Here is a 24,843-nt window from a genome sequence, read left to right as displayed (position 1 = left end):
AATTACTCTTGCTACACTCTATGCAAATAATCAGGCCAAGTATAGGACTAAAGTTTATTTTGCAAACAGCTTAGTCCTATCATGATTTGTTTTTAACAAAGATGAAGACTGGAGAAAGAAATTATGTTTCAAAACTTATTATATATTTGTCATTAAATTCTAGACTCATTAGCTGTTTTAAAGTTATTGTCTACATTTTGGACTAACCCTGCTAATTTCTGTGAGCCAACCAGTGATCTCTGGCTGCAGCTCACAAGGAACAAAAGGGATAGGTAATGTAAAACTTTGGATCAATATTTTAATTCTGAGCAATTATTCTGCAAATCCAGTCAGGTAATGGGAATAAATAAGGTGCCCATCACCCAGAGGTTTCTTTTTTGGGAAAGTAAGACCAAGGGAACTAACCAAAGCAAAGCCCCATGCACCCAAATCTTAGCAAGCATAACTACAGCCACCAGTTACCTGGGCATGTCACAAGACATCCTTTTCTCTCCCTTGTTGGAGCACAACTCAATTCCACAGCCTCATCTCAGCATTTGGCTTATGTTAAGGAGTCCATGCAACCCCCTGAGACATATTTTTGTCTCAAACTCAATTCCTAGCTTCAGATCAAAGCCCTAGGAAAAAAACTTGCATCTGAGGGATCCAGAGGCAGATGATAACAGAAGTTAAAATGTACAACATAGGTGAGTATGACTAATTCCTGCCGATTGAGCCAAGCTTCCTGTTTCATGGATAAAGTTCATGCTAGTATCCGTGGCATAAATAAGATCTAGGGAACTCAAAGGCTACTGACAACAGAGGAGATAGGGTGTACATGGGTAAGAGCAGATATTCCCATCTCCTAAGCTCCCCTGTTAACATGGATGAAAGCTGCTTTGACACCCATGGGTGAAACCCTTGTCGCAGTTGCCAGAACTCAGAGATGTAAGGACAGAAAAAAGAAAGAAGGGTGCCTCACTTTCTCACATACCCCAGGTATTCACTAGGAAGAGAAGGCAACCTGAGTTGCCTCATTCCCCTCTTTCTACATGAGTAGCCATCCATCTTCAGTCTGTACCACTTTCAAATGCATCCTGAACCCCTGGGACTCCTTGGGAAAAAAAAAGCCTTCTTTTTTAGTTTCTCCTCCTCAGTTCTCTCTTCACAGATAGGTAATTGTGTCTCTGTACTATGGGACACTCCCCTCAGATGCATCCTCCAAACTGGGAAAAGTTAATTTCCCAAACATTAAACAGGTTGACTTAGGATTGGGCTCATGGGAAGGGAACCCAGAAGACTGACCTGCTGGCAAAAAGGGTAAAAGTGTTTTTTAATCAGTTGGGCTCTTGGACTCTCTCTCTCTGTGCAAACTGGTAAAAGTTCTCAAGATTTTCAAGCAGTCTTTACCTTGATCTTGTTTAATTTTTTTTCTTTTAGAGATGGGAGTCTCACTCTGTCACCCAGGCTGGAGTGCAGTGGTGCGATCTCAGCTCACTGCAACCTCCTCCTTCCAGGTCTCAGCGATTCTCCTGCCTCAACCTCCCGAGTAGCTGGGATTACGGGTGCATGCCACCATGGCTGGCTAATTTTTTGTATTTTTTTTAGTAGAGACCGGGTTTCATCATGTTGGCCAGGGTGTTCTTGAGCTCCTGACCTCAAGTGATCTGCCCGCCTTGGACTCGCAAAGTGTTAGGATTACACGCGTGAGCCACTGCACTCCCTTGTTTTATTTTGATACATGTTTTTTAATGACCCGGTTTGTCTTTTCTTGCCTTCAGGCCATAAAACTCCAAGCAGTCATGCAACCAGAGCCTCAGACAATGGCTTCTTTTGCCAGGGACCCTTGCTTAGGCCTCTGAGGGAGCTCTGACAGCTGTTTTCCCCAAACAGTGCCCCCTTTCAGCAGGAAGCAGTTAAGATCAGTCTTCATCCTTATCCTTATTCTAACAGAAGTTAGATGTACTTCTTTAGAGGGGGGAATGATAGAGGCAGGAGGCAGATAAGAGAACCTGCATAGGGTCTTGCCTAAATATGCCCTTGGTGAAAAATTCTGTCCCTTAACACATGCACAGTAAGTGAAATAAATCAATGTGGAACAGCTCAGACTAAGGGCCCACCTGTGCACTGGGAGAATGGGGTGGAACCACAGGAATTTGTGCCTTATGCAATGGGGAGGAGCCTGGCATCTTCTGCTCATGTGTGGTGGCCTGGCATTCACTCTGTGAGGTGGGAGTCTGCTGGCAAGACCCCCTCTTTTTTCCTGAGAGCTTTCTTTTAATAAATTCTGTTCTCCTCACCTTTCAATTGTCTGTGGGCCTAATTTTTCCTGGTCATGAGACAAGAACCCAGATATTAGCTGAATGAAGGAGCAAAAAATCCTGCATCAGATTGATTCTGGACATTATAATAAATTCGAATTGATAGTATATAAAGAATAAGGTGGGATATAGAAGAGATAAGCTTAGAACGCATGGGTAGGTACAACTCATGATTGGTTTGCAACATAACGTTGTAGAACTCAAAATCAACTACGTAAGATGCAGGGATAAATATAGCTTTTACTGTTCAAAATGTAACCTTTTTAGCAATGACGTGGTTTTAGGGTTTATATTAATCATTGATAGGTTTTTATTAATTCAATGAGAGTAAAGGTACTTACCAGTAATTTCATTGAAAAATGACAGTATTTAAGAATCTAAGAAACTTTAAGGTATTTAATAATCTGGTATGTGAGAATTGGAGGATTTTTTAAAAATAAGAAATATACATTAGTGACCTCTATGTGATCAAAAGTTAAACAGGTTCAAGAAGCTCCAAACTGAGCCAGAGTTGTTTAAAAATTTCCAAATAGCACTTCAATTCATGAGCTTATCCCCCAAACCTTACCGATAAGCTATCAGTTTTGGGGCAAAAGTTTTCTCTTAGTTCAAACAGTTACACTTGAATCTAAAGTGCATATACCGGACAGAAGCTTTATAATTCATTGACACATATTCTAAACAATTTTCCCCATCTAAATCAGGGAATCACTTTTGAAATTTTGATTGAATTACCAACAAATGACTCAGCAGTTCTTGTAAGTGTGATTTTATTGAGTTGATGGCATTTCAGCCATGGAAAATTAGTACAATATCAACCTACCCACATGTCAATCAAGTCTAACGCTGAAGACATTCAATCTCTTAAAAAATCAACAATGGAATTTTTTCTCAGCAGTTTTAAGTTTAATGGGTTTATATCTCTTGTTCAAGATGAAATAAATTATATTTTTGTTAACCACAAGTGAGCATATTTAGTTAATTAAGTAAATAAAATCTTCATGATCATCTTCAAATTCTCCCTAAAATCTGTTTTAAAGAGTATAAATATCAAAATGTTTATTTCTTTTTAAATTTTTTTCACAGCTAGCAGTGAATCTGATTTACAAACATAGAACACAAACTTCTATAATAAAGCACACAGAAGATGCCTAGTACACTTACTCTTTTGATATGAACCTAATTTTCTTGTACATTTCAGATGTCCCACTTGAGCTATTTCTAAATGTTTTTTACTTAAAGGTGGTTAAGACCTTCTCTTATTAGATAAACAAGCTAATCAGGCAAACACACACTTATTAAAAATAGAAATCAGGTGAAATATAGTGGTCACGCAGATTAAATTTGCTGAAGGGTTACCTGTTAAATAACCTCATTTTTTGTCTTGGAAGTATAGGAGAGGCTGCCTGGTGATTCCACATTGCCAACCAAAATCTCACTGTGGGTTGATTTTCAGAGGCAAATAGAAAGTGACTTGAAAATGTCCGTTATTTATAAAGCCAGAATAATTGTTATTCAGTTTTTTGTTCTTTTACCATTAAGTTTTAGAAATGATTTATTGAGATTCATTCCTGGATATTAATAAAACATATCCATTTTTATATTATTTATAGGGACTGTTTCAAATGATTAATTAATTTTAAGATACTACAACACTTTTATTCCAAGGCTACTGTACAATGTTCCTCTTTTAAAAGTTCCTTAATTCAAAACCTTTTATTTTATAGTAGACTTTTTAATTGATCATGTGAAATATACAATGGATATGCTTACTGTATAAACATCTAATAATTGAAATTTAGAGGAAGAGTCAGATTGATTTAATCAGTAGATAATTTTTAAAAAGTAAATATAGGGAAAATGAGGCTTTTAAATTATAGGAAAATAAAGAAAGTTATGTGATAAATTAAATGATTAAAAATTTTTTATTTCCTCAAGTTTCCATTTAGTGGGTTAGAAACCAATTGCATCACTATCTTCTTTAACAGCTTTTCATTCTAATCCGTTAATTGAATAGATCCATTTTTTAAAATAATTACCTACTCAACCTTTCTGCTAGATAAAATATAAAGGCAAAAACCTCATCTCTGTAACAAATCTTTAGCAATGGAATCATATACATGATTCCAGTAATTTCTCTAGTCTAACATCTAATTATGTACATACGCATTGCTTATTTCACAGAAGTGAATGCCAAGCTAATTGGGACTTTTATTAGGCTCTTCATCCACATAGAAAATAAACTCTGGTAAGATTTGCTAGTAAACTGGAATGCTATCTTACATGGAAGGTTGAATGCTTCCCAAGATTTTATTGTTTGAATTTGTTGGTACCATAGCGGAAATCCTATAACTCCGCACACCCTTTTGACTTCTTCAACACTTGTGATGGAGAAAACGATAAAGATTAGATGGAACCAATACATTCTCCGTGTTTCCAGCAAAAGCCTCTTTCTTCTTCCCACAATGTCACCATGACAATCAGCCTTAGAAGGCATGAAGAAAAATCTGATTATGTCCTTTGTTTTTGCCTATCGGGTATCATAAAACACCATGAAATTCTGTTATGCTTCATTTCCTGGAAACACATATCTACGTGGATCTTTAAATTGCTTAACCTGACCCCATTGACTTTCACCCCAAATTCTGAAATTCTTCCATTGTATTTTTAAATCGCATGATTTGCTATTAAATAGTGACATGTTTTTAGCCAAAAAAATCTCCCCTCATCTTTCCCTCGCATTTTTGTTCCAATGATACTTGGCTTTCACCTGAGATCATGGTTTTCACCTGAAGTTTTTGAAAAACTAAACCTGAAAGTGAACAATTCCTTTTCTGCTCCTCATTTCTGCAAATTTATTATTCCACCTATCTGACCCCTCAAGTTCCCTACTCTCCTCCCCATCACTGCTTTCAAACATTTCTCATCAGATTTTACTACCCATCTCTCCTTCTTTTTTGCTCTTATTTATAGATTTCTGGTCATCTCTCCTTTCTTTCTTTCTTTCTTTTTTTTTTTGAGACGGAGTCTCGCTCTGATGCCCAGGCTGGAGTGCAGTGGTGCGATCTCGGCTCACTGCAAGCTCCGCCTCCCAGGTTCCCGCCATTCTGCTGCCTCAGCCTCCAAAGTAGCTGGAACTAAGGCGCCTACCACCACGCTGGGCTAATTTTTAGTAGAGACAGGGTTTCACCGTATTAGCCAGGATGGTCTCGATTTCCTGACCTTGCGATCAACCTGCCTCAGCTTCCCAAAGTGGTGAGATTACAGGCGTGGGCCACCAAGCCCAGCCCCAAACATTTATTTTAAGTTAGGGGAGACACATGCAGAATGTGCAGGGGTATACACCTGTTATGCTGTTACATAGGTATATGTGTGCCATGGTGGTTTACTGCACCTATTGACTCATCCTCTAAGTTCCTTCACCTCAATCCCCACTCCCCAACAGGCCCTGGTGTGTGATGTTCCCCTCCTCATATCCATGCATTCTCATCGTTCAACTCCCACTTATGAGGGAGAACATGTGGTGCTTGGTCCCTGTGTTAATTTCCTGAGGATGATGGTTTCCAGCTTCATCCATGTCCCTGCAAAGGACATAATATCATTCCTTTTTTATGGCTGCATAGTATTCCATGATGTATATGTACCACATTTTCTTTATCCAGTGTATCATTGATGGGCATTTGGGTTGGTTCCCTGTCTTTGCTATTGTAAATAGTGCTTCAATAAACATATGTGTGCATGTGTCTTTATAGTAGAATGATTTATACTCCTCTGGGTATATACCCAGTAATGGGATGATAAATATCATCTTCTTTCTTCAAAAACAAGACTTGGCTGGGCACAGTGACTCACGCCTATAATCCCAGCACTTTGGGAGGCCGAGGTGGGCAGATCACTTGAGGCCAGGAGTTCGAGACCAGCCTGACCAACTTGACAAAACCCTATCTCTACTAGAAATACAAAAATTAGCTGAGTGTGGTGGTGCTTGACTGTAATCCCAGCTACTCAGGAGGCTGAGGCAGGAGAATCGTTTAAACCTGGGAGGTGGAGGTTGCAGTGAGCCAAGATCGCACCACTGCACTCCAGCCTAGGTGACAGAGTGAGACTCTGTCTCAAAAAAAAAAAAAAAAGAGAGTGAAGGTAAAGATATTAAATACTTCATCTCAAATCATTCAGTCAGTAGTTGACGTGGAATTTGGATAAGGTTTGATTGTGGTTTCCAGAGACCATGAATATAACTACCAGCCTACCACAAAATATTGAAAAGAGATCGAACAGTTTGATAAAGAGTCAGGATGAATAAGGAAGGTCATTTTTCTCCTGAGTTTCCAAAATTAAAAGCAAAATTATGTTGATTTTAACTCAGGAAAAAAGATTCTCAGTCTGAGTTTATTTGATAGTGTTAGTCCGTGTGCTGAGGTTACAAAGAAAAACATTGCACGTATTTTTCTTTTTAGTCAATTAATTGTTATGATGCTGATGACATTTGGAATGATGGTATCTGTATTTGGGGATTTACATCTAACTTATTTGCTCAAATTTTGCCATTTCTTATTTGATTTCAATCTTTTAAATTATTAAACATAAGATGACAATTCTAAAGAACAACACTGAGTTATAGCAAGAACTTTGGTGAAATGATGTGTGTGTCAGGGACTGTGGAACAGGTTGCCCTGAGTTTGAGATAAATTGGTTAAGCTGGCCAATGTCATTAGTCTGCCTCCTAAGAATTACCAAATATTTTTCTGGACAAGCACAAACTCCTTATTATAAAATGTGTAATAATTTTTAGGCTTGTATCTAACCCCAACCCTCCCAGATTTAGTCACAGGTCCTCATGAAATATGGAAAAGAGAGACTCAGAACCCATCTGATGGCTGGGTGCGGTGGCTCATGCCTGTAATCCCAGCATTTTGGGAGGCCGAACCAGGCGGATCACTTGAGGTCAGGAGTTCGAGACCAGCCTGGCCAACATCGTGAAACCCCATCTCTACTAAAAATACAAAAAAAAAAAAAAATAGCCAGGCATGGTGAGGAACGCCTCTTATCTCAGTTACTCGGGAGGTTGAGGCAGGAGAATCGCTTGAATCCAGGAGGCAGAGGTTGCAGTGAGCCAAGATCCAGCCTGGGCAAACCAAGATCTTGCAGAAGAGTGAGACTCTATCTCAAAACAAACAAACAAACATCTGACAGAATGATGGTGGGAATAAAATGCCATAAAATTGTGGATTACAGGAAAAGACAATGAGCTGCCTCAGAGAAAATTTGCCTATTAATGAGAAAGAATGCTGGGGTAGGGAGCTAGACTCAGCAGAGGGCCCGCATGCTAGCATGAAGCAGCCATTCTGGATAGAGTATAAGGTTGTTCCTGAACCTGTCGACATTCTTACCTTGGGAATCCTGGAAAGAATACTTCATAGTAAGATCTGTAACACCTGTGTAACTGCGTGGTAAGACCTTCTGCTTTCTAATGTTTTCCTACACTAGTCAAGCATGGTAAAGGGAATCTGTTTTCCTATGCTCTGAAGAGAGAAGTAAACCCAGAGATACAGAAATGGGCAAAGATGGTGGCGAGCTCAAAGCTGTGGCTGCAGAGTGACTAATTTCTCTTAGGTTGTCAGAGATCAAGTATAGTTCAGTGATGTTAAAACAACAGAAACACTCTTCACATAGCAGATTGCTGCAGATGAATTAATACAGAATAGAAGCAACTGAAGAGTCAATAGCATGATAAAAAAACCAATTAGGTCAGAGATCTATAGGCCATCAAACAGTAGGATTTTTATGAGAAATTTCTAACTTTGGGGATTCCTGGAGTCCTAAGCAGAGTTATAGTCTGAGGTTTTTATTTTTGGTAGGTGGTGTCCAGTGATCCAAGAATATTAGGGGCAAACATCTAAAGTGACTTTTCTATGATTCTTAAGTATCTAAAGTGTCTTTTCTATCATTCTTCAGCAATTAGTTTTTATGGTACATTTGTTTACACCAAGTAAAATATCTGGTAAACATTAGTGATCAAGAAATATTGATTCTTTCCCTCACAATTCTATAATCCATCCTATCTAAGTAGAAAGTAGTTTTAATGTATAAACTTTTATTAAATGAGTTATATTGTATGAAGCCATATTTTTTGGATGAGAGAAATAAATTTTGTGTTTTATTTTTTTGAGATGAGGTCACAGTCTGTCACCTAGGCTGGAGTGCAGTGGCATGATCATGGCTCACTGTAGCCTCAAACTCTTAGGCTCAGGTGAGTCTCCTGCCTCAGCCTCCCGAGTAGATGGGACTATAGGCATACACTACCATGCCTGGCTAATTTTTTATATTTTTTTGTAGAGGAAGGGTTTTACCATGTTGCACGTGATAGTCTCAAACTCCTGGACTCAAGCCATCTGCCCTCATTGGCCTTCCAAAGTGTTGGGATTATAGGCATGAACCACCATACTTCTCCTAGAAATAAATTTTGGTTGTCTGATGTATCCTCTACTTTTTTCTCCACTAAAAGCCAGAATTCCACTTAGTTGAACCAACTACATAAATCCCCACCATGGTTTTGTAAACTCTACTTGCTTATAGTTAGCCCAAATATAGTAAAAATTGTCAACTTTCTACCTTCTTTTGTAGCGCATAAACTTGTCTTAGAAAGTAAATTTAAGGATTGTTTTATTTTTCCATTACTAACTGTTTGTGAAAACCTTTCTACAGTGTCAAAACAAAGACTGTATTGAAGAAAAGTGAAATGGAAAAGGACTAAAAAAAAATAAAGTTGATGGATTAGCTCGGTATTTCTCAGCAGAAATTTTTTATTCTCTTATGCTTGGTAGTTTCTTATCTCAGTGGACTATCCTCTAGTTTTTATCAATGACCTTAGGGACACTTCTCTACAAATACTTTCAATTCTATAAACTCTTCTGGCAGACCTCTCTGTTACCTTTGGCTCTTTATCTCTGGATTCTATCAGAAGCTTTCAAGAGAGCTGTTTTGCAGCCAACTCTGGAAACCTAAGCACTAGACTGTTTCAGATCTTTCTTCTGTGAAATAGCTACGGTTCCCAAGATACCTATTTTAAAAGCAAACACCATTTTGTAGGGAAAGAGAAGTCTCCCTGATTCACTCACAGTAGGAAAATTTGTATGAATTTTATTTCTACTATCTTGTATTCTTTCATAAAATTCCTGTGGATATATATATAGCCAGATATTCTATGATATCGATCATTGTTGCTAAATTTTTAAACACAGTATCTTCTACTCTTGCAAATGAGTAGCATTTCAAGAAATACACATTTTCATTAGACAGGGAATCTTAATCTGGAGTCTCAAGTCATTCAAGAGTTTTATGAATTACATAATTCTATTATATATTAAAAATAGTTTTATGAATACAATATAGGCATATCTTGTTTTAATGAACTTAGCCTTATTACCCTTTGAAGTTATTGTGGGATTTTTTCTTTCCTCTTTCTTTTTTTTTTTTTTTCCTTGAAAATTGAAGGGTTGTGGGAACTCTGTATTGAGCTAGTCTGTTGGTGACATTTTTCCTACAGCGTATGCTCACTTCATGTCTCTGCGCCACATTTTGATAATTCCTGTAATAGCTCAAACATTTTCATTATGAAAATCACCTGTTATGATAAACTATGATCAGCGAACTTTGATGCTTTATTATAATTTGGGAGGGAGGAGGCTCCACAGACTGTGTGTATATAATATGGCACATTTAATCGATAAATGTGTGAGTTCTGCCTGCTCTACTAACTGTCATATCCTCCATCACTCTCCTTCTCTTCAAACTACTGTATTCCCTGAGGCACACAACAATATTAAAACTGGGTCAATTGATAACCATACCACGGCCTCGAAGTGTTCAAGTGAAAGGCAAGGACACACCTCTCACTTTAAATAAAAAACTAGAAATGATAATAAAGCTTAGTGAGGAAGGCATGTCTAAAGCCAAGGCAGGCTGATAGCCAAGGCTCTTGTGTGAAACAGCCAATTTGTAAATGCAAAGGAAAAGTCCTTGAAGAAAATTAGAAGCGCTATTTCACTAACATGTAAATGATCAAAAAGCAAAACAGCCTTATTGCTGATATTGAGAAAGTTTTAGTGGTCTGGATAAAAGATCAGACAAATCACAGCATTCCTTTAAGCTAAAGCCTAATCCAGAGCAAGACCCTAACTCTTTTCAGTTTGTGAAGGCTGCGAGAGGCGAGAAAGCTGCAGAAAAAAAAGCTGGAAGCCAGCAAAGATCAGTTAATGAGGTTTAAGAAAATAAGTTGTCTACATATCATAAAAGGGCAAGATGAAACAGCAAGTGCTGATGTGGAAATTGTAGAAAGTTATTACAAATATTTAGTAAGATAATTGATAAAAAGTGACTATTCTAAACAACATATTTTCAATGTAGATGAAAATAATCTTCTATTAGAAGAGGATGCTACCTAGGACTTTCATAGCTACAGAAGAGAATTCAATGCCTGGCTTCAAAGAATAGACTGATTCTTTTGGTGGGGATTAATGCAACTGCTGACTTTAAGTTGAAGCTAATGCTCATTGACCTTTCCAATAATCCTAGGGACCTTCAGAATTATGCTAAATTTACATATCCTGTGTTCTAGAAATGAAACAAAGGCTGAATGACAGTACATCTGTTTACAACATGCTTTACTGAATGTTTTAAGTCCACAGTTGAAACCTACTGTTCAGAAAAAAGATTCCTTTCAAAATTATACAGCTCATTGACAATGTCCCTGGTCACCCAAGAGCTCTAATGGAAATGTACAAGGAGATTGTTGTTTTTATACCTGCTAACACAACATCCATTCTGCAGCCCGTGACCAAGGAGTAATTTCTCTGTTCAAGTCTTATTTTGTAAGACTATAGCTGCCATAGATTGTGATTCCTCTGATGGATTGTGGAAAAGTAAATTGAAAACCTCCTGGAAAATATTCACCATTCTAGACACCATTCAGAACATTAGTGATTCATGGGAGATAGATTCATATTGATATTTTCAGGAGTTTGGATGAAGTTGATCACAACCCTCTTGGATGACTTTGAGGGCTTCAAAACTTCAGTAGAGGGATTAACAGCAGATGTGGTAGAAATAGCAAAAGAACTAGAATTGACAGTGTAGCCTGAAGATGTGAAGGAATTGCTGCAATCTCGTTCTAAAACTTGAACACATGAGGAATTGCTTCTTATGGATGAGCAAAGAAAGTGGTTTCTTGAGACAGAATCTATTCCTGGTAAAGACGCTGTGAACATTGTTAAAATGACAACAAAGGATTAAGAATAGTCCATAATGTAGTTGATAAAGCAGAGGCAGGATTTGCAAAGATTGATTCCAATTTTGAAAGTTCTTCCATGGGTAAAATGCTATCAAACAGTATTGTGTGCCACAGACAAATCTTTCCTAAAAGGAAGAGTCAATTGATCTGATAAACATCATTTTTGTGTTACTTTAAGAAATTGTCACAGCCACCCCTACCTTCAGCACATCACCTTGATCAGTCAGTAGCCATCTATGTTGACACACTCCATCAACAACAACAACTACAACAACAAAAGACTCATTGAAGGCTCACATGATTATTAAATAATTTGTATGAATAAAATATTCTAAATTAAGGTATATACATTTTTAGACATATGCCATTGTACACTTATTAGACTACTATATATTGTATACATGAGTTCTATTTGCACCAGGAACCAAAAGATTTGTGTGATTTGCTTTAGTGAGATATTTGCTTTACCGAGATGGTCTGGCACTGAATCTGCAATATCTTCCAGGTACGCCTGCATGAGTTCGTAAACTCAGATGGGAAAATAATAAAAACATTATGCATTTGCCTTCTCCAGTCTTCAACTGAAATTTAACATCTTTTTTATTTCAATCATAACTGAGGATAACAGATCACAGTGGTATTTGGAGTACTTTGTTACCAATGAAAATCATACATATTTTCCTTGTACTATCCCATTAGAGATATTGTATATACATGTAATTACATTCATCACTACTTTGCAATCATGATTACTAGACTGCATCTTGCTAAAACATATTAATGTACTTAAGAGTGAGACACTCATATTAGTATAACAAAAAAATTTATAAATTATTATGTGTCTTTATTTCAACGTATTTGTAGGTTTTTTCTTAGAAGTTTATTATAAGGATTTAAAAATATTCTGAGAAGGGCATGAAAGCTGTCATACAACTGCCAAAAGAGTCCATACAAACAAACTCAAAGAACATGCAGCATAAAACTTTAGAAGTCTAAGCAGTCTTAGATTCTTGATATTCTTAAAAAATTACAATGATAACAAATATCTTCATTCATATGGTGCTTCTAATTTAAAAATGCTTTTCATATGTTGTTGTTCATTCAACAAATATTCATTGAGCATCTGTCATATGCCTAGCATTATTCTAGTGACTAGAAAAAATGGAGTGAACAAAATCAACATAAATAGACAATATTTGCCTTTGCCATTATGGATTTTGTGTTTTAATACATGAGAAAAAATAAGTAAAACGTAAAAGCAAATAGTATAATAAAATTAAAGGAGTCATGACAATTGATTCTAACATATTATAAAGCTGCAATATTTAAGATAGTGTGGTATTGACAAAAAGATTGAAGCTTAAAACAATGGTATAAATAGAAATTCCAGAAATAGACCAGATATATTTAGTCAAGTAATTTTCAATAAAGATGCAAAGGCAATTCAAATGGAAATACAATCGCCTTTTCAACAGGTGGTGCTCAGAAAATTTGATCTCAGTATGGAAAACTAAAAAGCATTGACTTGACCCGTGTCTTTTATCAATTTACTCAAAATGGATCACTAAATTCAGTGGGAAAGTTAAGGCTAACATTTCTAGAAGAAACCACAAGCCAAAATTTTGTGTGAACTTGCAAGCATATTGATATTTCATTGTAATTCCATATAGGTTAATGATATTGAACCTCTTTTTAAAAACTTATTTGCAATTCATGTATCTTTTTCTGAAATCAATTCTCTGTTTAAATATTTTGCCCATTATTAATTGAACTACTTTTTGTCTTATTATTGACTTTTGAGAATATCTTATATATTTTGGTTAGAGGTTCATGTTGAAATTTGTTTTGTAAATAATTTACTCCAGTCAATGGCTTGTTACTTTATTTTTTAAGGGAGTCTTTGAAGAGATTACTCTTATTTATTATTTTTCAAAATTGTTTTGCCTATTATAATTCCTTTCTTTTTCTGGATAAAATTTAGAATCCATTTGTTGTTTTCTAAAAACAAAAGCCAAACAATTTTTTGTAATTTTATTGTATTTGGATTGAATGGATAGACAAGTTGTGGAAGAACTGCCATCTTAACAATATTGAATTTTCAAATCCACAAATATGTTTTATTTAAATATTCTTTAATTCTCTCATCAATGTTTTGCACTGTACAGTTTTGAATACAAGTGGTAAGAATGTATAGAATGATCATCTTTGTATTGTTTCTGATCTTTGTGTATAAGAATTCAGTCTTTCTTCATTACATATAATATTTGTACAATATGGTATTTGTATGTTTTTGGTAGATGGCGTTAGTTTTTTTTATTAGGATAATTATGGCCTCATTAAATGAGGTGAATGGTATTTTCCTTGCTTGTATTTTCTAGAAAAGTTTTTGGAAAATTTATATTATTTTTTCTTTAAAATTTGGTGGCAAATGCTTTCACAGCATCTGAGCCTAAAGTTTTCTTTATAGAAAATATTTTAATAATTCAGTTTCTGTAATAGGCTTATGACTACTTAGTATACCTATTTCTTCTTGAGTGAGCGTTGGTAATTTTTGTCATTCAATAAATTTGCTGTTCCACCTCAGTTGTCAAGTTTAGGGGTATTAATTTTTTATCATAGTGTATTGTTATACTTCTAATGTGTCTTTATGATGTATAACAGTGGCCACTGTTTCATTCCTGGTATTGATGATTTATGTATTCTTTCTTTATTTTTTTCACTTTAGGCTAGGGGATTATAAATTTTGTTGATCTTTTCAAATAACCAGATTTTAAACAAAATTTTCTCTATCATTTTTCTTTTACAAAATTAATTTAGTTTATCTCTTTTCTTCATTGTTTGTATATTTTCACTTTATTCTAGTGAATTTTCTCTTCTTTTTAAAGTTTTTTAAGGTGAACATTTAAACCTCTATTTGAGAGGTTATCCTTCCTCTTTTCTATTGTAAACTTTTAAGGCTGTAAAATTTTCCCTAAACACTAAATTAATATTGTTTGATATGTTTTTATTCTCATTCAAATAAGTATTTATCAATTCCCCTGGTGTCTTTCTTTTTGACAAATCTGCCATTTAAAAATAAATTGTTCAGCTTCTAAATTTGAGGGGATTTTTTCAGATTTCTGCTATTGAATTCTGGTTAAATTCTTTTAAAGTTAGAACATCAATTGCTCTAATTTTAATTATTTTGACATTTTTGTGGTTTTGTTTGGTTGAGAAAGCCATCTATCTTTTAAATATGATCTGTATAGATAAAAATAATATATACTCTGATATTTTAGAATGAGTATGGTATAAATATTAATTAGGTCAATTGATTGAGAGCATTGTTCAGGTCTTCTATATTCTTACTGATGTTCTCTTTATTTGGTATACCAGTTACTAAGAGTGAAGTGTTCACGTTTTCAACAATAATTGTACATTTTTCTATTTCTAGTTTCAGTTCTATTCATTTATAAAGTTTAAACATTTTTATTTGTGAATTAACCTTTTTATTGTTATGTAATGTTGCAATTCATTGCTAATAACATTCCTTGTTCTAATGTCAAGCTTGTCAGTTAAAAATTTGCCTCTATGGCATTCTTTTGTTTATTGTTTGCATGGTATTTATTTTTTTATCCTTGTACTTTTATCTTGTATATGTCTTTGTATTTAATATGGCTTTATCTGATTTGACCATCTATATTTTTTAATTGTTGTATTTAGACCATTTACATTTAATATAATTTTTGACATAGTTGAATTTAAATCCACCATCTTAGTAACTTCTTTCTATTCGATCTGCTTTTTCCATCCCCTGACCTCCATTTAAAAATTTTTTCTCACTTGTGGATTAGTTGTGTGTGTTTGTTTATTTTTTATTAAATATTATTTCCAATATTTCCTTATTATTTGGACCCACACATTATCTTTGCAAAAACAATATTAATGGTTACCTTTGGATTTACAATATCATCTTTAATATTACAGGCTTTCTTCAAATAATATTATGTCATCTTACCTTTATTGTAAAACTTCACAGATTTCTATTTCCAATCCATTTATCCCAATTTTGTGCTATTATGTTCACACATTTTAATTTTAACTATGTTATAAAGCCACATAATACACTACCATTTTCCTTTAGAACATCCACTATATTTTAACAGGGTTTCTCAGTACCAACATTACTTACATTTTGGATCAGGTAATTCTTTGCTGTTGGGAGCTGTCCTGTGTTACAGTACTATATATAGTTTAGCAACATCTCTTGTCTCTACCCACTAGATTCTAGTAGCACCCCCTACTCTCCAACTTAAAAATAAAAAGTGTTTACAGAGATTTCCAAATGCGCCCTGAGGGGCAAAATTTTTCCTGCTTGAGGACCTCTGTTTTAGAGTCATTGAACATAAGAAAAACAAATATTTTTTATATTTACTTTTATATTAGTGGTTTCCACAGAGTTTTATTTGTGTGTGTGTGTGTGAATGCGCTTTTACGGGGGAGTCTGGTGTCCTGTTTTTCTCATCCATCCTTTCTCTTCTCTGTCAAATTACATGCAGATTATACTGTGTGTTTTACGCTGTGTGTTTTTGTCCCACACTTCTTTTATTTTAGATACTATATTTCTCATGTTTTGTTTGTGTAACGTATATTGCTTTGGCTTCCAATTAAGTAATTCTATTCTCAGTAGTGCTGATGTGTGTGTGTGTGTTTGTCAGTGTCTAGTGTCTGTGTTTTGCCTAGCATCCCCATTTCACCTTTTTAAATATCTTTTCTGTATCTTTTGAAATTCCCCATATATTTTTCCATGCTGCACTTGGTAGTTTACCATATTAATTATAGTTATTATAAATTGTCTCTCTGTGAATTCCAACATGGGGTCATTCCTGAGTCTGGTTCCAGTGATTGCTTTGTCTGTTAGTAATCCTTTTTTCTTCCTTTTTTTGTGTTTTAATTATTGCTTATTTTGTTATTGAATGTTAAATATTATATGTGGAATAGTAGAAATTGACTTATGGGTTCAAAGAAAGCTTTAATTTTGTAGTGTATCTGGCCTTTAATTGTTTAAGTGGGAATGATGCTCTTTTCAGTTTTCTACATCATAGACAGATGTGGAACCAAAAAAACCATGTTGAGGAACACAGCAATGTGATCAGATTTACATTTATATTAAAAGATAACACTCCTCCACGGGAACTGTCAAGTGTAACCTGAGAACATCAGTCAGTAAGAAATTGTAATAGTTCAGGCAATAGTTGAGCATGTGAAAAGTTGTTAAATTCATGACATAATATGAAGAAAAAAACTAATAGGATTTTCTCATGGATTAATGTGTGTTGTGAAGGAAAGGAGTTAAAAACAAAATTCCAGGTAAATGTCCCAAGCAATTGATTAAATTGTGGTGACCTTTACTGAGATGTAAGATACTGGATAAGGAGCAAGTACTTCCCAGGAGCAAAGAGAGAGGAAGAGTGGATCATTCATTCATTTATACACCAAATAATTGTTACAATTTTATTGTATTTGAAATCCTAGGGGCCCTCTAAGTGTATAAGAAATATCATTCTTATCCTTGAATCACAAGGGATGTAAAGCTATAAGCAAGAAATAACAATTTAGTCTGACAAATTAAAGGACAAATGAGATTCAGTATATTATGAAAACACTCCAGAGGAATGCCAATCTTATATGACTCAAAATATTTTCCCTATAAAGTGTGAGGATTATAACTAAAAACACGAAATTAAAATGCTCACTCAAGCATTTAAAAGTTAAAATTTAAAACAAAAATTAAGGATGACATTTCCTTACTTTATGTTTTAAATACCTCCTATTGTCTAGGATTTATGTATCTTAGTGTTAACACACAAGTCTCTTCTTATATACTTCAAGTCTCTAAAATTTTTATCCTTTCTCTCTTCTACGCTTTTTCATGTGATTTCTCCTCTGGCAGAAGTGACTTCCCCTCCCACATCCCCAATGTGAGGTACCATCTGGTAAAATCCTACTCAACCTTAAATAATCAACTCAATTATGACCTCCTCACAGAAGCTTTCTTGCAACACTGCAGAAAGAGTTGGCACACTCTCCCTGTCTGAAATTATTTTCTGTAGCCGTTTTTTCTTTATATTTTACTTGTTCACTTAATTGTCTCTACTTTAGACTCTTATATCCTCTGATTTTTAAATTCATAGCAGAGTGTTCAGCCCAGATAGATCAGATTATAAATATTTCTAAAGTGAATAAAGGCATAAATGAACACATCTATTTCTAAAACAAATGAATTTTTGAACTATTCATTAGAGAAAACACATCGACTCCTAAGCATTTTCTTATTCTTATAAATGAATTATCTCTGACTACAGCTAGTCCTAGATTACTTAGGATGTAAAGAGACTACCACAAAAGTATTGTCATTGACATGCTTGACACAATCAAGGTCACTTTAAGGAAATTCTACAATGCTGCTGTATGAATGTGCTTGTGTCTGTTGCCAGAAACGAAGGTGAAATATTGGCAAGCAGGGAAAATATGTTTGGGAGGGAAGGACAGAAAATAGGGAACATGAAAATAAGACTCTAGATTTTCTGAGGGAAGAAAGACATCTTGATCATTTTTTCTGTCACCAGTATCTGACAGAAGAAATAGTTAAAGATAAATGGTACAAAGATGGCACTATTGACTTTCATATCTCTTAGTACTTCCAAAGCAAAATACTGTCTTTCCACTATCTATCAAACTATAAAATTGTTTTTATTTTTATATTTATTCTATGTCATCAGGATAATAAGCTATATTCTTCTTATATAGGCAGCATGATAAGCTACACATGTAATAAGAGTTCAGGTCACTTTTGTATTAATAGCAATAATACATTTACCTATTAGCATGTCATAGACATTCAATTATGCACTGTTAATAAGATTAGACTTGCCTGTATTAGTTGAATATGAGAAATGTATCATATTCTCATACTACCTAGTTCACAGTATCTAAATAAAATGTTATTAAAGAAAATCTTATGCCATTTTAATGTGCAAAAATTATGCCATAAAATCCTTTAAACAAGATTCCACAGGAAATTTAAACCATTGAATGAAGGCTTACATGTGTGTTTGTGTGTGTGAGAGAGTGAGTGTGTGTGTATATGTGCACTTGAGGCAGTTCCAATATCCCCCATGAATGTATCTGTATACATTTGTGTATTCATATATACACACATAACATACATATGTATAGAAAATTATGCATACTATCACAGATACATTCTTGCACAATAAAAAGATTCAAAGTTCAAATATAATTTCCTAAAATAGTTCCAGAGATACTTATCAACGTTTAAATAATTGTTAAATCAAATCAAGCATAAGGGTCGCAGAAAGCCTGCCAGACTTTCTTTTGTCATCTCCCTGGTAGTCATCAAGCTGAAGAGGAAGACGTTCCCCTCAATTACTGGGACAACTGTAGTTGCTATATCCCCCTAAAGAATTTTGACTTCTCCTTTGAAAAACGGCTGCTTTAAGCTTATTTTTTAACATGCATCTTAAAAATTAATTTTTAAGGCAGGGCACGGTGGCTCACGCCTTTGGGAGGCTGAGGCAGGCAGATCACAAGGTCAGGAGTTCGAGACCAGCCCGCCCAACATGGTGAAACCCTGTCTTTACTAAAAGATACAAAAAATTAGCGGGGCATCGTGGCGGGCACCTGTAGTCTCAGCTACTCAGGAGTCTGAGGCAGAAGAATAGCTTGAACCTGGGAGGTGGAGGTTGCAATGAGCCAAGATCACGCCACTGTACTCCAGCATGGGCAACAGAGGTAGACTTCGTCTCAAAAAAAAAAATTGTAAAAATAGGAATTACAAAGTACTACGTTAATTACCTTGCAGATTATAATTTTATATAGGTGCAATTTTAAACATAGGGGCCAATTATACCATATGAACCCTTCCATCACAATCAAACAAAATAGAAACTTTACAAATTTTTACAGGCCAAGTAAAAATTATTGCTATGTTCAAAAATATATTTATTTTATTTCCTGAGTCCCCTATAAAGTTTTCTGCCCATATCTGTTATTTTCAGTGCTAAGAAAGATTGAGCTCTTCCAGAAATTTCAGTAATTTGCTTTGCTTTGATTCCTTGTGAAAAGAACTCTATGGTTTGTGTACGAGAGAGAGAGAAAGAGGATGAGTATGGGATGGGAGCACAGATGAAGAAACCATTTATTACAGACAAACTTTTAAAGTTTATTACACGTTTTCAAGTTCTGCAAAGTATCCACACTTGCCAAATTCCTCATAATTGATAATTTTTAACTTGACAGTAGGGGCAGACTATTTTACTCCGTGTGTGTGTGTGTGTGTGTACCTCTCTCTGTCTGTCTCTCACTCTTTCTGTGTGTCTCTCTCTTTGTGTGTACTAAAATGGGACAGTTTTCCCTGTTTAAAAAGAAAGAGCACAAAATGACTATTAGCTGTATAATTCATGTAACTATATTCTAATTTCTTGTCTTGTCAGAATTGTCATTACCTTTGAATTTGGGAATGGATAAAAATATTAAAAACATTAGCAAGCATTAACACATTTTGTAAAATAAAATTCCATCAGATACTCACTATTTAAAAAGAGTTGTTGGCTCTCTCCCATTTAGCTGTGTATGTGTGTTATTTGTTTACATGCCTCTTATACATTATTTTTACTGTAGCTATAATTTTTTCTTTCTTTTTATGATATTGACCTATAATTTAGCACTATCTAGATATGAGAGAAAAAAATGTGCAATTGAAGGATTATGTATGTATTTATTGAAAATCATCATCATCAACAACAAAATCTTTTTCAGGGAAATATGGTTTCCACAGGGCACTAACCTTGTTCAAGGTGTTATGTCGCATGATAAATTTTGTCCATTTGCTGAACTGAACTGCTATTGAAATACCATTTTCATGATTCTCAATTTTTCAAATTTATGCAGGTGCTGTACTGCATGAGAATGCCTGCATTTAGTATGCGAACTGGAATTGGCAAAGGACGATGGCTGCTCTCCCGCTAACTTTAAATAAGTCATGTCACAAATTGCATGTAAGACTTATAAAATATTAACGTTGGGAGACACTGAAACAAATCAGTATTTCTATTAACCTGCGAAAAGATCTTCCAAATATATAACCAAAGTAACTAAAACAAATACTAAAAAGAGTTTACTTTTAAAACTAGGTTTATGAAATATTTTCCCCAAGTTTGCATGATTATTAGAAAAGTGGCTTAAAGAGTAAAGAAAAACTGGAATCTTGTTGACCCCAAGTACTCCTCTAACCCTTTTGCTCTGCTGTTACAATGGACCAGTAAATCTTCAAACATAACACCTCTTAAATTAAAAGCAGAAATGGTGTACATTGCACACATTACAACATTTTTTTAGGCTTACTTCTTTTTTTCAATATTAAAGCTTATTTTTCACACATTACTTAATGTTGCCTGTTAAAAAGTTGTGTTTATATTTGTGTAGTTATCTGTTTGATGGTGGTTTAGTTTAGGAAATAAATCACACAGTGACAATTGGTTGTTTTTTTTGTTTGTTTGTTGATTGGTTTTCTGTACTAGAAAGGATACATAGTCAAGCAAAGGTGGATAATTATAAACAGCCTAACAGTATCTAGACTCAGTCTGCTTTCTTTGCAATTAGTAGACAAGAGGGAAAAGATTAAAGATATAGTGAACTCTATAACTCTCTTTTATTGACTCCATGGAAATTCAGACACACATGCCTGAGAGAGAGCAAGTGAACTAGAAAGACTTTGTTTAGTGTCAGCTTTTAATTTAAACTGTATTCAAGTTGGCTTATTAACAGTCTAGATTTTATAAAAATAGAGAGGAAGATAAATGATATGTAATAGAATGAACAATGTAAACACCTTTTATCAAAAATGGATTTATTGATAACTTCCTATATTCTTCATATTAGGGTAGATATTACAGTAGATAGAAAAGCAAGATACAGTCTCCATCTTTGAAGTGAAATATAATCTTGCCAGGGAGATAAGCAGTCTTTACAGGTGCTAAATTGAGTAGATATATTATGTGAGAATTTTGAAAGTAAGCCTAGAACTTGGAACTTGATTCTAAGTGCAAGGAATAGCCACCAACTTTTATGAACACGATTTTGATATTGATATTGATATGACTGACATGTTTTCAGGAAAGGTATCTATCAACATTGATTTCCAAAAGTAAAGGCCATTTTGTAGTTGATATTTTACTGAAATATTCTAGTACAACTGATACTGCCAGTCACTTCTTTGAAATTCTCTTCTCCTTGACTTTGGTGCCCAAGATTCTGTTGATTCTTCTCAAATTACTGTTATTTCTTATTACCTCTATGTGCTTCTCTTTTTCTTTAAAATGTTGATATTTCTTTGAAATATTTCTTTGCATTGTTGGTACTTCATAGCATCCCACCATCAGTTAAAGTCTTTTCTTATTTGACCTGCTTCCCACAAATGAAACAATACATTTATCTTTACTGTAATGCCAGCTAAGTGCTGATGACTCTCAACTATGTCCTGGCTTCTCTCATTTAAGCTTAGACCCATATAGTAAACTGTTCATGCACATCTTCACCTGGATGTCATAAAAACGTTACTCTGTCCAGTAGTAGATTCCTTCCTCCCCAGACAGTGGGCATCCACTCTGTGTTGTATACCCAACACCAGTTTGTCTTTCTGGACAGCTGCTTGGTTTCATTTTGGAAAAAGCTCTCTCTCTCATTTGAATGCATTTTTGTCAGTCCAGGAGCTCTGCCCTCTCACTGCAGATGCAAAAGGAGTGCTTAGAGAATGTAAAAGGCTATTTTTGCAGGTATTTTAATTTACCATATTGTGGTCTAAGGGTGAGCATGTTTCTGAAACAGACAACTGGATTCTCTCTCCATCATTCTGGATATTGTAATACAAGGACCAAAAACTTGAAGTCCACTTATTTCAACGATGGCATCCCGCTTGCATGGTTGAGCAGTTCTTGCTGCTTTGGTTTCTTTTCTGGATGCTGTCCTATTTTCATGGCTACTATTCTAACTATGCCCCGTCTGATATCTTCCTGTGTTAGTTATTTGTTGATATAAAGCAAATTACCTCAAAATCAAACAACTCAAAATGACCACGTTGATTGTGTCTTACAGTGTCCGTAGCTCAGGGATTTGGGAGTGGTTTAGCTGGGTGCCTCCAGCTCTAGTTTTCTAATGAGATTGCAATCATGCTGTTGGTGGGGCTGCAGCTATTGCCAGCCCCAGCTGGGGCAGGTGAGCTCACTCATGTGGCTGTTGGCAGACCTCAGAAAGTTTGTTTCCAAATTTGCTATGTGGGCCTCTCTGCAAGGTTTTCTTACAGCATGGCAGCTGGGTTTTATGAGGGTTGGTGATCTAAGAGGGAAAGAGAGAACATCCATGATTAAAACCACAGCATTCTTGTTAACCTAATCCCTGAGGTAATATCCCATCACTTCAGCTTATTCTGTTCATTAGAAGTAAGTCAATAAATTCAGCCCACAGTCAGTGGAAGGGGATTATACAAGGCTGTGAATCCTAGGGGATTCACATGATTGGGAAACATCCTAGAGGCTGCCTACTATTCCCAACAAGTTTCCTTTCTACCTAAGATAGCCAACATTGTCTTCTACTGATTGCAGTCTTACAACTCTAATGGATAAACTATGTAAGCAGTACCCTTTTGTTCTGTATTCCTATGTGGTTTTTTGCCATTATGATCTTCCACCCAAAGTCCAAATCTCGGAGTAATGTTTATCACCTCGCCCTCCCTAACTCCCCACATCAAATATCTTTCTATATTCCAATCCTTCAGTTTCTAAAACCACTTCAATTGAGAGGAATCTTCATGACTGCACTCTTCTATCTTATTATTTGAATCTTTTTCCTCTAGAATTTATGCTTCTGTTCCTGCTTTTAATTTCCTGAACATTTTCCATGTATATAATTATTTCTTGTTGTTCCTATGGCTCTTTCAGCCTGAAACACCTTTTCCTTCATCTCTCCAGTCCCACATTACACTTCTCCTAGTGTGTTCTTTTAGGGCCAGCTTAGTCATCACCTTACCTAGAAAACCGCCTCTGATTTCCCAAGTCTGAGTAGTGTATTTTCATTGTGGACTCAGTGTTATCTGAATCTTTGTTATTGCACTTCACACATTATTATACTACCTGATATGTGTCTATCTTCCCTGTAAGACTGTGAAATTGTGGGTTAAAACTTTACTTTTGTGTTTATTTTTTGATCTTCATGTCTTGCACATACCTCTTGTATTATGATTTGTATTATAATTCTCAAAATATAATAGATAAGCTGCAAACAAATTTTATATCAACATCCTACATGATTCAATAAAGATAGTTATATTTGCTCATAACTAAAATTAAATAGCATGAGAATCTATGTGGAGAGTAAGTCGTTGAAAGTAACACTGTTAAAGTTAGGGCACACATTGAATTGGAAATTCAGGAATTCAGTAGTATACTAGGAAAATAATGGAGAATTAAAGCAATTAGATAATTATTTTATCATAATTGCAAATCCTTTTCAATTATATATGCAGTTTATTATAGGAAATGGTTTTATATAAATTACCATAAGAGTAAATTTAGAGCTAGTGAAAACCTGAAGATTAGCAGAGGCTTGCAGGGCACAATGAAGACTTTGCAATTTTTGATGATTAGAGATTACATAAACTTAATGTGTAAGGTTGTTTCCAAAACTCAAATATTAGAAATGATTGATATCCACGTGCCATACATACAAAGTAGAGCCAGAGGACTTAGTGATATTAAGAGACGTGTGTCGTCACTAGTGATGATGACATAAAGTATGACTTCCAAGTGATACAAAGGCCATGAGGCTTGCCTTTTCCTTTCTCCTTTACTTGAAACACCTTACCTTGACTGTCTACATTTGCTTTTTTCCACTAAGAAATTAGGTTCTTACTCTCAGCTAAAATATAACACACTAGAAAAGCATTAGGAGATATACCTAATGTAAATGACGAGTTAACGAGTGCAGCACACCAACATGGCACATGTATACATATGTAACAAACCTGCACCTTGTGCACATGTACCCTAGAACTTAAAGTATAATAAAAAAAAGAAAAAAAAGAAAATTATACTTTAATTGAATACTTCTCTAAAGGCTAGCTTTCCATCTAGATTTTTTGAGCAGCAAGTTTTATGCTTTGTAGTGTTTGCCTAAATATATTTTTCTCCTGAGTTAAAC

General features: G+C 35.0%; 1 long non-coding RNA gene across 14 annotated transcripts in view; it reads left to right on the top strand.

The window, feature by feature from the left end:
* The window catches only part of LOC129394953 (uncharacterized), a 215,865-nt gene that overhangs the window by 22,449 nt on the left and 168,573 nt on the right, over positions 1–24,843 (top strand). Inside the window, exons 5-6 of one of the 14 annotated variants that reach the window (XR_008622384.2) lie at positions 8,471–8,550; positions 8,637–12,030. The exons of 9 other annotated variants lie outside the window; for them this stretch is intronic. This is a non-coding gene — a long non-coding RNA (uncharacterized LOC129394953). 4 more of the 14 variants (XR_008622381.2, XR_008622380.2, XR_008622382.2 and 1 more) reach the window with 4 other exon arrangements.

The sequence above is a fragment of the Pan paniscus genome, chromosome 22, assembly GCF_029289425.2.
Source record: "Pan paniscus chromosome 22, NHGRI_mPanPan1-v2.0_pri, whole genome shotgun sequence".
Taxonomy (NCBI): Eukaryota; Metazoa; Chordata; class Mammalia; order Primates; family Hominidae; genus Pan; species Pan paniscus.
Note: the sequence above shows the minus strand (reverse complement) of the source record. Positions and strands in the feature narration are given on the sequence as shown.